At 38.3% G+C, this 13,127-nt stretch overlaps 1 protein-coding gene across 5 annotated transcripts in view; it reads left to right on the forward strand.

Annotated features, from left to right (window-relative positions):
• Nucleotides 1-13,127, forward strand: part of LOC126299091 (Bardet-Biedl syndrome 2 protein homolog) — a 159,376-nt gene that overhangs the window by 19,379 nt on the left and 126,870 nt on the right. For 2 of the 5 annotated variants that reach the window (XM_049990763.1, XM_049990766.1), the window contains exon 2: nucleotides 4,998-5,106. The exons of 2 other annotated variants lie outside the window; for them this stretch is intronic. The gene's annotated coding sequence lies outside the window, so the exon portion shown is untranslated. Of the gene's footprint in view, nucleotides 1-4,997; nucleotides 5,107-10,056; nucleotides 10,118-13,127 lie in introns of those variants that run through there. One more of the 5 variants, XM_049990765.1, reaches the window with a different exon arrangement.

Raw genomic sequence — 13,127 nt, forward strand, 5'->3', positions numbered from 1 at the left:
TAACAGAATTGCGTTTTCAGAGGTTAGATTTTCTTCCAAATTTGTCAGGGACTTGCCTGACAGTTAGGTATAAAGGAGTGTGGTTTAAGTGCCTGTAATTTGGTTACCAACAAATCACAACAAATCAGTGTATTCCTCAACAGTTGCAGATTGCTTTACTAGTTCAGTCCAATGGTGTGTGCTAATCGACTGGCTGTACTCAATTTCATCATCAGCATCTTTGGAAGATAATATTTCTTTCAAAAAGTCTAAATATTTGTCACCACTGTGACAACTATCGCAGTGATTAAGCTTGCAGTTGTAGTTTTCCGAGTCACATGCAAGAAATTTTAAAAATTGTTTATATCTTTATTGAATTCGTTCTGCATCCAAAAGCAGTTTTACACTTTGGTGGATAGTACAGACACATGCTGAATGAGTGCCTGCTAAAATACACCACTTTGTCTTTGTGAACAAAATTTAGAAAACCAGTGTTAATGTTTGGGTTTACCCATTTAAAACAATGATATCATTCCTTAAGGTTGCAAAGGACCTTTTTTGCACAGGCAGATTCTTCTGAATGTTAACTTTGTCCTTTGTCCTTTGCTCCTGGTAACATTTATGTGTATTAATCATTTCGGTAATCAGTGACAAACTTCACAGCTTTATCAATCATCATTTTACCTCAGTTTGGCTTACCAATTGATAAAATACCCATCTCTATTTTTCGTGTCCATGCCTGTTGAGCTGTATACACACTAACATTGAATTTTGAAATTTTTTTCTTTTGACCAAGAGGCAGGAGCTATAGTTAAAACTTGAATTATTTCAGATTTCCTTACACCAGCTCCTTTTTCTTTCATTAACAATATCATGGCATCAAAGTCTTTCTTAACAATTTCATCATCCATTTTATCCACCCTACAGTCAAAAATTTCAATGCTGCAATCCAGTGTCTGGTACACATTTTCTTCCAAAGTATGCTTCCCTTTTTCTGGCATCTGTTTGCCATATGAGACATTGCTGTGATTTGGAGTTTTAAGGGAGAGCACCCAAAATCAACTTAATTTGTGTATTCGTTCTTATTACTTTCACTTTTTAGCACTGACTCATGTACTGTCACCTCCGGGTCACTGGCAGCACTTTCATTTCCATCGCTGATTTCAGTTTTTTGTTCACATGCTGTACAAAGCTTTTTCTTTGTTTGACATAAATTCTCCTCTCACTTAATGATTTAGACAAAGCCAAACTTACAGACCTCAAAGATTTTTTAACTTTCTGCCCATGTATTTTGAAAGAATAACAACATGTTCTTTGATGGCTTTCAAAAACCATTTAAGTAATAATATCTGTGATGTCCACTTATAGTTCTTTCTTGGTCATCTGGGAAATTTGTATTGGACCATAACATGACCAAATCTTCTTAGTCTTCACTTAGTTCTAAAAATTTTTGAAGAATTTTTGCTGAGGTGTAGGTCATCAAATGATATGGTGTCAGTAATTGTCTGACACTACATGAATTCATATTTTCCATTGTAAGTAAATGAACACTGTGTTCTTATATCTTCAGTCCAGAGACTGGTTCTTTGCAACTCTCCATGCTGTTCTAACCTGTGCAAGCTTCTTTATCACTGAGTAACTACTGCAACCCACATCCTTCTGAATCTGCTTACTGTTTTCATCTCTTGGTCTCCCTCTATGATTTTTACCCTGCATGTTTCCCTCCAGTACTAAATTGGTGATCCTTTGATGCCTCAGAATGTGTCCTACCTATCAATCCCTTCTTCTAGTCAAGCTGCACCATAAATTCCTCTTCTCCCCAATTTTGTTCAGTACCTCGTCATTAGTCACATGACCTACCCATCTAGTCTTCAGAATCCTTCTGTAGCTCCACATTTCGAAACCTTCTATTATCTTCTTGTCTAAACTATTTATCATCCATGTTTCACTTTCATACATGGCTACACTCCATACAAATCCTTTCAGAAATGACTTCCTGGCACTTAAATCTACACTCAATGTTAACAAATTTCTTTTCTTCGGAAACACTTTCCTTGCCATAGCCAGTCTACATTTTATATCCTCTCTACTTCAACCATCATCAGTTATTTATTTAGCTCCCCAAATAGCAAAACACGTCTACTATAAAGGTCTCATTTCCTAATGTAATTCTCACAGCATCACCTGATTTAATTTGACTACATTCCATTATCCTCATTTTACTCTGGTTGATGTTCATCTTATATCTTCCTTTCAAGACACTGTCCATTCCATTCAGCTGCTCTTTCAGGTCCTTTGCTGTCTCTTACAGAATTACAATGTTTTGTTTACTGGTTGATCAAGATACAGATTAAATAACATCGGATCGGGGATAGGCTAAAACCCTGTCTCACACCCTTCTCAACCAAAGCTCCCCTTTGATGTCCCTTGACTCTTATAATTGCCATCTGGTTTCTGTACAAATTGTAAATAGCCTTTCACTCCCGGTATTTTACCCCTACCACCTTCAGAATTGGAAGGAGAGTATCCCAGTCAACATTGTCAAAAGCTTTCTCTAAGTCTACAAATGCTGGGAACGTAGGTTTGCCTTTCCTTAATCCATCTTCTGAGATAAGTCGTAGGGTCAGTAATGCCTCACGTGTTCCAACATTTCTACGGAATCCAAACTGATCTTCCCCGAGGTTGGCTCCTACCAGTTTTTCCATTTGTCGGTACTGAATTCGGGTTAGTATTTTTCAGCCATGACATATTAAACTGATAGTTCAGTAACTTTCACACTTGTCAAAACCTGCTTTCTTTGGAAATTCTTCTTGAAGTCTGAGGGTATTTCACCTGTCTCATACATCTTGCTCACCAGATGGTAGAGTTTTGTCATGGCTGGCTTTCCTAAGGCTGTGAGGAGTTCTGGTGTCTACTCCCAGCACCTTATTTTGACTTGCATCTTCATCTATGTCTTCTTCAGTTTCCATAATATTGCCATCAAGTACATCACTTGTGCAGACCCTTTATATACTCCTTCCACCTTTCTGATTTTCCTTCTTTGCATAGGACTGGTTTTCCATTTGAGCTCTTGATATTCATGCAAGTGGTTCTCTTTTCTCCAAGGATGATGTCTTTAATTTTCCTGTAGGCAGTATGTATCTTATCCCTAATGATATATGCCTCCACATCCTTGTATTTGTGCTCTAGCCATGCCTGCTTAGCCATTTTGAACTTCCTGTCGGTCTCATTTTTGAGACGTTTGTATTCCTTTTCACCGGCTTCATTTACTGCATTTATATATTTTCTCCTTTCATCAATTAAATTCAATATCTCTTGTTAACTAAGGATTTCTACGAGCCCTCACCTTTTTACCTACTTGATCCTCTGCTGCCTTCACTATTTCATCTGTCAAAGCTACCCATTCTTCTTCTACTGCATTTCTTTTTCCTGTTCCTGTCAATCATTCCCCAGTGCTTTCTATGAAACTCTGTACAGCCTCAGATTCTTTTAGTTTATCCAGGCCCCATTTCCTTAAATTCCCACCTTTTTGCAGTTTCTTCAGTTTTAATTTGCAGTTCATTACCAGTAAATTGTGGTCAGAGTCCACATCTGCCCCTGGAAATGTTTTACAATTTAAAATCTGATTCCTAAATCTCTGTCTTACCATTATATAATCTGTCTGAAACCTTCCAGTGTCTCCAGGCCTCTTCCACATATAGTGTTAGCTATGACTAGGTTATGCTTTGTGTAGAATTCTACCAGCCAGCTTCCTCTTTCATTCCTTACCCCCAGTCCGTATTGACCTACTACTTTTCTTTGTCTTCCTTTTCCTACTGTTGAATTTCAGTTCCCCATGACTATTAAATTTTCGCCTCCCTTAACTATCTGAATTATTTCTTTTATCACATCATACATTTCTTCAATCTCTTCATCATCTGCAGAGCTAGTTGGCATATAAACTTGTACTACTGTGGTAGGTGTGGGCTTTGTGTCTATCTTGGCCACAATAATGCATTCACTATGCTGTTCACAGTAGCTTATCCGTGTTCCTATTTTTGTATTCATTATCGAACCAACTGCTGCATTACTCCTATTTGATTTTGTATTTATAACCCTGTAGTCACCTGACCAGAAGTCTTATTCATCCTACCACCGAACTTCACTAATTCCCACTATATCTAATTTTAACCTATCCATTTCCCTTTTTAAATTTTCTAACCTAACTGACCGATTAAGAGATCTGACATTCTACCCTCTGATGAGCACTACTTTGATTAAAAATGCACTATGTTATAAACAGAATGATAAATGGCTGCACCACAAACAAATATGACTTATCTCACAGAAAGACAAGGAGCAACTGAGGTCAAATGGACTGATTGTTGCTTGTCAGTTATGTTCAGCAACAGATGACAGTGATGTTGCAATGTTTTCATTTATTTACAAGTTTCAATAATGCTACTGCAATCACACAGAATGCTTTATTGCTGTGAGCTGGTGGTTAGCTGCACGGATAAATGTGATACATTACATTCTTTCAAAAATCAGTTAGTTAATAAAATGAAATAAATTTTTCACACTTAAAATTAATTTGTCTGTCTAGAATAATTGATATTTAAATATGCTAATTTGAGACCTCTGCATCTGAGGCAGTGGGTGTCAGATATGACTGAACTTACTTAGAATGACTTGTTTTTCCATCACAGTAAAAAGTTATTTGGTTTCTGATTTATTTGTGTATCCATTCACAGAAAACCCATTAATATTTTGATTTTATTAGAATGCTTATAACCCTAGGAATATTTTAAGACCAAAACTAGGTTCTCAGCAGATTGGAGAAATGTGATATAAGTGTTTTTCAGTTTGTGATTTGATATGGAATGGCCCTGTAGAGAGAGAGAGAGAGAGAGAGAGAGAGAGAGAGAGAGAGAGAGCAAATATTTGGGTAATCGTAATTTGTAAATTTTTTATTGGAATTGTTGCAGTATTTCCCTCAGTGCAGAAGTGTTAAATTCCACACGTCTTTCACATTTCAGATTTAGTTTGGTGGTCTTCATGATTATGGAGACAGTTTATACCACCACTGTGTTCCATTCCAGTTGTGAAGCATAAAGATTGGTGATGGTCATCCGCTATCTTATTTATGTGAGTTTATATTTAAATGCTGTTAATACATTGTTGTGTCATTGATAGTTACAGATAAATAAGTGTGCAGTTATACAGTTCAGAAAGTATTCTGATTGTTGCATGTTATCAATTTTGGGATTTGTCAACATTTTGGTTGTATGTGTGATAAGCATGGTGCCAGATTATGTGTATCATAGTGAAAGTTCGCTTACATTCCATTTGTAAGTTTGTCTGAAAGTGTGTTTCTGATTTGTAACCTTATACGTTAGAAAGGTCATGCAGTAAAACCATGTACAATGATTTTGTTACAATTCTCCACCTGTTATCAAGCCAGGTGTAGCTGTGGTTGAGGCCGTGGACTCATATTCTGAATGAACATGGCTGAAATTTCCTTCCGTTCTCAATGATTTTGAATTTTCATGATTTTTCTAAATCAGTTCAGGTAAACGCCATGATGGTCTAATTAAGATCGCATGGTCAGTTTTCACTACCATCCTTATCTAGTTGGCCCTGTGCTGAGTCTCTAATGAAGATAATACTTGCCATATCTGTAGCATTCAGTAACCCACAAGTCATATTGCAAGCAGGCTTTTCTTGGCAGAGTACTGTTTGATGGTCCTGTGGGGGTTTCTGATCTAGAGGCTAGAGACCTCAGGCAGTATTTCTATAACCATAAACTCCAGTGTGCTTCGGCGACCACCTTACAGATCATACAGCGTAATGATCAAACATTGTGCATTACAGAAAATGGTGATCTTGGCCTAGTTACCTAGATAGCATAGATGGTGGACCCCCTCCCCCCTTCAAGACATGCTGTGTGTCAATAGGATGGACAGCAAAACTCTTCTGTAAGTAACCTCTGGGACCAGTGTTACAAATCAGTTGTCAAGCTTGTCCCGGGAAGGTGCAACTAAGTCTCTCTCTACCAAAAATCCTGCAGTGTGTTGGATGGGCGGTTGAAACTATTCCCAGGCACCTAAGAGTTTGACATTCCTCCTTCCTGATGTTAATGATCAATTGTAAAGGGGTGTATACATACTGTAATTAAAAGAGAAAAAGTGGCATTTGATGTGGTGTCACTCTTCTATTTAAAAAAAGTTATAGCATGTGTAACTATAAGCCTAAAGTTATTGACATGAATTTGGAATGTGGAGTTGCTTATGGAGAAGTTAGCAGTCACACATATTGAAAGGCTTATTTAGTGAAAAAAAGTTAGGGAAATACTCAATTATTGTTGAAAAGGACAATTCTCTTAAGTTTGTCTCAATATTTTGTGAACTGACATAAGAATTATCTGATGAAGAGATGACTGATGTAAGAAACATTATTATTATTATTACTATTATTACTACTACTACTACTACTACTACTACTACTACTACTACTACTATTATTCATGAATGGCCCAATAGGACCATGCGAGGCACAATCCATCAATGTCACTTTTGATGGTTGGCCTTCCTTTGTGTCCAAATTTCTTTCATCCTTACACAATGAAGTCTCCTTCTTTTATCATTTTCTAATTTCCCTCTGACCAACTTTTCAAGCGAATATCTTTTGCCTGAAAGTTTTTCTATCTGTAACATCTGCCTCAGTTATACTGGCTACTTTAAGATCCCCCTTAATCACACTGATCCATTTAATTGACTCAGTTTTGGCCTTACTTCTGTTTTTGTAGAATTCTTCTATTTGTTTTATCAACCTAGTGGGGACCATTCTTTTAATGTGCCCATAAACTTTAAGTCTTCATTTTCTCATGTCACCATGTATGTCCGTGTATTCTTCTATTTCCTTACTACTTCTCAACCTATAAGTTTCTCCATCAGTAATTTTTGGGCGTAATATTTTCCTAACAATCTTTCTGCCTTTCTCTTTAATTTCTTCAATATCCCTCTTTCTGTTTGAAATTAAACTCTCTGCTCCATAAAGACATTCATGTTTGAAACCTAATAGTTTCTGATAAACTATACCACCTGTCCTATCTCTGTACTCCTCCTATCTTATCCTCTTAAAGCATGTTATGTATGCTGTGTGTTATATTTTGGCCCATTGATTGGTATTGTATTACCTTGACAGATCCTGTGTCATTGTGAATGATCCTTGGACAAATAAATAAATAAAATGTCATCTCATATAACAGAGAGCAGCAAAATATCCAAAAAGCAGTGTACTGAAATGTCTTACTGCCAGCACTGACATAGGAAGAAAAACACCAAACAGATAAACTGTGTATCAAAAGCCATCAGACTATCCTATGTTAATGTTCTCTGTCTAGTCTGATGAGGGTCTCTTCACAAAAGTAATGAAATGTGAAGTCTGCTGAAGCAAATCAACCAGCCCCCTCTCTGCTTCCACATTGTTACAATCTTGGCTAGAAAAAAAAAGGGGGAGGGGGAGCAGACAAAGGCAAAACTCATCAGTTAGGTGGCTGTGCCACAACAGTGTAACCAAGATTGATTCAGGACCCATATGGGTCTATTGTTATAGGGAAAGCTCTTGTGCCTTTGTTTTCAAAGGCATGTTTTAAAGTAATGTGATGTGTTTCACACCACCTCCCCACCATATCAATGACTTATTGCAAAAGCCAGCTGCATTTATTTTGATTTTTAATATGTCTGTTGTTCTTGACTATATCAAAACAGGGTTTGTTCATTTGAGAGTCTGGCCATACATATCAAAGCCAGTAAGGTGCTTAAAATGTCAGCATTTCTGATGCACATTGCTGGTCAGACAACTTGTTGAAATTGTGAAAAAGCTGTGCATGAGCTTTCTGCTGCATGTTCAGCTCCCCCCTCAAGTGTTATGGAAACTGTGCTATCTGAAACTGGGATTTTCTTGTTTAGTTGGAGGAGGAGAAAAAGATTCAGGAAATGCCATAGTGAGTTCAGTACATTGTGTCCAATATTACTTGCAAACAAAGTGAAAAAGTTGCCACAAAAAGTTACTTTACTGACACAGACTATTCAAATATTGAAAAAAGGAAAAGTGTACCTGCAAGTGCGCTTTTAGAAGTGCAGTATGTATGAAACAAATTACCTGCTCCAAGAAGCTAATGAAACCACTACTTACGAATAGTGAACAGCAAACCGCACTTATGTGAACAACAGTCAAAGACAAGTCCTCTAGGATTTGTTCAATAGTTACACCCCCACCTTTATCCCCAAAAATTAAGCACAGAATAAAAAGCAGAAAACATGAAAGCTGTCAGACCACTCAACACTAGTTTTATCAGACGGATATAATGACACTTCTGTGGGCACTACGGACTAAGAAGTGTGTGTGATGGAACCATTGAGTTGCCTCATTCACCTTCTGGGTGTATTTTTTTGACATCAAGAAGGCCCGTGGTACTACTTGGCAGCGTATTATTTGTGGGCTGCTTCATGAATGTGGTTTCTGAGGATGTCTCCTTATATTTATGTGGTCCTTCCTCTCATCACACTATTTGAGACATGAGCTAGTGTCATCCTCTGTGACAGCTTTGAGCAGGAGAACAGTGTCCCTCAAGGTAATGTTTGAGGGTGACTGTCTTAGCAGTAACTATTAATAGTATCACATCTGTTTTTAAATATCCTTTGCAGTGTTCTGTTTTTGTTTACGATTTCTCTTGTCTTTTGTTTCTTTTCAAGCCTTGCAACAACAACTTGTCAGTTGCAACTGACTCTTCGATGACTGGATGAATGGGCCGAGAAGAAAGGTGTTAAATTCTCAACTGAAAAGTTTGTGTGCATCCTTTTTAACTGTTCTAGTTTGGTTTTACGCTTTCTTCAGTTGTTGATGAGGGACGCTGTCCTTAATTTTAAAGACACGGTGAGGTTTCTGGGCCTCACATTTGGCTGGAAACTTATGTGGTTGCCACACCTTAGGGACCTGAAAAGACACTCCCTGAAAGCACTAAGCATTTTAAAATGTCTTAGCCACAATTCTTGGGGATCAGCCAGAATTTGCCTCTTCCAGTTGTACAGAGCCCTCAATTATGGGTGCACGGTGTATGGGTCTGCAGGACCATCTTGTTTAAAGATGTTGGTCATGATGAATCATGAAGGATTTAGGCTGGCTACTGAGGCCTTTCAAACCAGCTCCCTGCTGAGCCTCTGTGTTGAGACTGATGAGCCGTCGCTTCACATCTGGCAATGACTCCTCATGGTGCCACAAGCCTGTAAAATACTGTCTACTACATACACACCTGCATACCATACTACTGCTTGGCCACCAAGAAATGCTGTTCCATACTTGACACTTAGCAGCTAGGTGCTATGGGATTCACATGAAAGATTGCCCTTCAGTGATGGATGTGGCTGGTTTTAATGTTTTACACCAAGGTTGGAGCAGATTTCCACCTTGGCCTGGAACTATTGTAGACTTAATGAATTTTCAGAAAGAGTGCACTCCCACTTTTACATTTTAATCTCTGTTTATAATTTTAGATAGGCATCATGGTTGTACAGTAAGGTACACAGAGGACTTACAGTGAGGGGACTCCCTTGATTATTCAGTTGTATTCCCTGAACATGTATTCGGGATTTGCCTTCCCCACACCTACACTGTATTTTCTACAGAGCTTCATTTGATCCTGATGGCACTGGAACAGTCGAAATGTCTTCAGGGAAAACAGTTTCTCATCTACTCTGATTCATTTAGTGCTCTAAAATCGTTGCAACACATGTACCCAGCAGAGAAATTGGCCCAGCTCATACAGCAGTGGGAGAAGGTGTCATTCTGATGTGTACCAGAGCATGTGGGAATTCATGGAAATGAACAGGCTGACAAAGATGCCAAGGAGGTCTGCATGGAACATAATGTATCAGAATTCACCATTCTGCCACAGGCTGTCATTTCACTGGTGGGTTGCAGCTCCATATTGTTCTGAGGAGGAGTGGCAGGCAGTGACAGACAATAAGCTGTGGCGATCCTAATACCGGCTGCTCTGGCAAGTTGTGCTCATCTTTGAGCACTATCCCCTAACATGTGGCTTTTTACCCCGGCACAAGGACCTGGGGATCTGTCTTCTATTTTATCTAATGACAAGGTGAGTGTGCTTTTAAAATTTTTTGATATGTCTGGACACTGGCCTAAGCTATTACGCTGGAGATTTTAGTGTGTTACAGATTTGCTGGCTTGGCCTCTTTTATTCTGGCAGTCAGCCAGCCACAGGTATCTACTGTCTTCTTTTATTTTTTTCTTAGCTTTTTCCATTTTTACCATTTGGTGTTAGATCAGACAGCCTGATTTTTTTTTTTGTGTGTGTGTGTGTGTGTGTGTGTGTGTGTGTGTGTGTGTGTGTGTGTGTGTGTGTTTAGGACTTTCTTTATGTTTTTATTCACAGTTCTCATTTTAGTAATTTTACAGTCTTCCTCCCCACCTGTCTCATTACATTTTTGTGTGGGTACTAAAGTCCTTGCTGTTGTGTATTCACAACCTTACCACCACCACCACCACCACATATCACTATGAATCCAGTTACCACATGGAGCAATCATAGAAAGGAAGCCACCAATATGAAATACCAGCAGAACCAGTCAGATTAATGGTGTGTTTCCAGGAGTTCAACCAAGTTGTTCGCATTTTGTGCGCAATATTTCAACAACCAATCCAGTCAGCTTATTCAGGTGCTTCTTGTTGTGCTTTTATGTGTACTTGTTGCCTGGACTCCGACTAGACTGAAAATCATTCATGGTCTCGTGCCTTTTACAGTAGAGTTTGACTCATATTGGCCACTGTGCCCTTTGATACTCTACTATCAGAGCCTGCACTGATATTTCTCAAAACACATGCTCTGTCAGTGTTTCCCTGATCTGGTGGGTGGTACTGCTGGTGAGATCTTAATAAACTGAGTGCCAGACCCCAAGCCTTGTTTAAAATGAAACCTGAGTCCTGATTTATTAGGTTTTTCATACATCTTTATTTCGATAGACTCCTTAATTACACTGTCCCAGAAATGTGACAGTTGCACCATAATAGGGTCTCCACATATTTCTATTAGAGCAGTCAAGGAATATCAGTGACACACACGACTAAACAACAAAGCAAAGCAGATGTTGCCGAGCAGTACATTGAATATAATCATGAAATTAAATAAGAAGAGACTATTACCGTGGTGGAAATGCCGAGTTTCCTGGATGACATCATTAAGGATTCTTTCAAAGTGATGATGTGTGAAAACCTCACAAATCAGAACAGAGGGTCAACTCAAATAAGGCTTGGGATGCAGCACTCAATTCATTAAGATCTCGCTAGCCATCACGTCCACCCGAGCTGGAGAATGATGTGATGATTTAAGTTTCATTGAATTTCAGTGTGGTCTCTGAAAAACAAAAGACCAGCAAGGGCATGGTGGGTATCGGGAGTCAAACTCTGCTGTAACTAGTGGCATGAAAGTAACAATAGTTCAGTCTAGTTGGAATCTAGGTAGCAAGTACACACAACAGCACAACTCGCAGCACCTGAATGGAGTGTGCCGTTTATATTGTCAGGTAAATACTGTAATAGTAAAAATGTCAAATCATTAAATATTTTATTTTGTTTTAAATTTCAGGCTGTTGCATTTAGCATGTCAGGTTTGAAGTTTTGGAAGTAACACATACTTTCTTAAAAAGATGTTCGACAATAGCGAACCAGCCAGAAAAATTGTCCTGCAGCAAAGTAAAATTGCATACTCAATTCTTTATGAGATTACGCTTTATAATAAAGGTAGACTGAGGGATTCTATAACTTCTTGTAATCATTTTGTTATAGGATTTGATAAGTCACTCAGTAAAGTTTGTCAATAAACTCAAATGGATATAAATGTCAGATTGTGGAGCCATGGAAAAAAATGAAGTTTGTACACAATACTTAACATTTACTTTTCTGTGTCATACAAAAGTTTTTGACTTAACCCGTCATTCAAGAAAATGCTTCTACTTCTTATATACCATCATGAAATTTTACAAATCTCAGAGTTGCTAGTCAGGTGGTTACATTGTAAATTAAATTGTCTACCTATCTCGTTGCAAAACTATTACAGATAGTTTGTGGATTTAATTCAGGTGGTGGCTGTATCTTCCACAACTTGCTTGCTTATCATATTTGTGTATTGTCAGAAAGAGGCATTGGAATGAAACATTTGTATTCTTGCATGATTTAACGCTTTACGGCATATATGTTACTGACATATTTGTCCTTGTTGTGATTATTTGAGACAAATGTCATAGGTCATAGGAACAGTCAGCATATGCTGACATCGAAATTGAAATTACTAATTTTCCATATTCTTCAGCTGTGTGTCATATATGAACAAAAATTACGCATCAAACTCCAGTTAGAAATTTTGGTTTGTTTCACTGTTTTTTGCTTGTGATGCACGATTAATGTTTAGTTGCTGTTGTATTCATCACTCATACAGCCTGCTTTATTAGTGTAACAAAGCTACACTGTAGTGAAGACTTGAAAGCTCCATTTATACATCTACATCTACATTTATACTCCGCAAGCCACCCAACAGCGTGTGGCGGAGGGCACTTTACGTGCCACTGTCATTACCTCCTTTTTCTGTTCCTGCTTTGTAAATGCCAAAGACCTCCAATAGATTCACTGATAGTTTTTGTGACTGACCAGACATTTGACGTAACAATTTATTGTTTCTTGTGTGTCCCACTCAAACCTCCCTGATTTCAAGGACCCAGGAGAGAAAAACCACAGTAGAAATGAAAATGAAAAATGTACCACATTGTAGTTTGTCTGATGTCCTCCACTGTCTCTTCTCAAACTCCGTAATGTGCAGTGCTAGAATGTTGCAGAACACTTCCTGTTGCCGGAAACTTCCTATGCCATTCCTTAATTGTTTGCACATCAGGTGGACCAAATGTAATCATAAATTTTTCAGACATGTCTGAAAGAACAGATACTGACGGTGACTGTGCAACTCTCTAGATGAAATGATATTTAAATCAGCACCCTAAGCTGCCGACAGACGTTGATATACGTCAACGGGGCAGTTGAAAATGTGTGCCCTGACCAGGACTCGAACCCAGGATCTCCTACTTATTACACGGCAGGCA

Source organism: Schistocerca gregaria, chromosome X, assembly GCF_023897955.1.
Source record: "Schistocerca gregaria isolate iqSchGreg1 chromosome X, iqSchGreg1.2, whole genome shotgun sequence".
Lineage (NCBI taxonomy): Eukaryota > Metazoa > Arthropoda > Insecta > Orthoptera > Acrididae > Schistocerca > Schistocerca gregaria.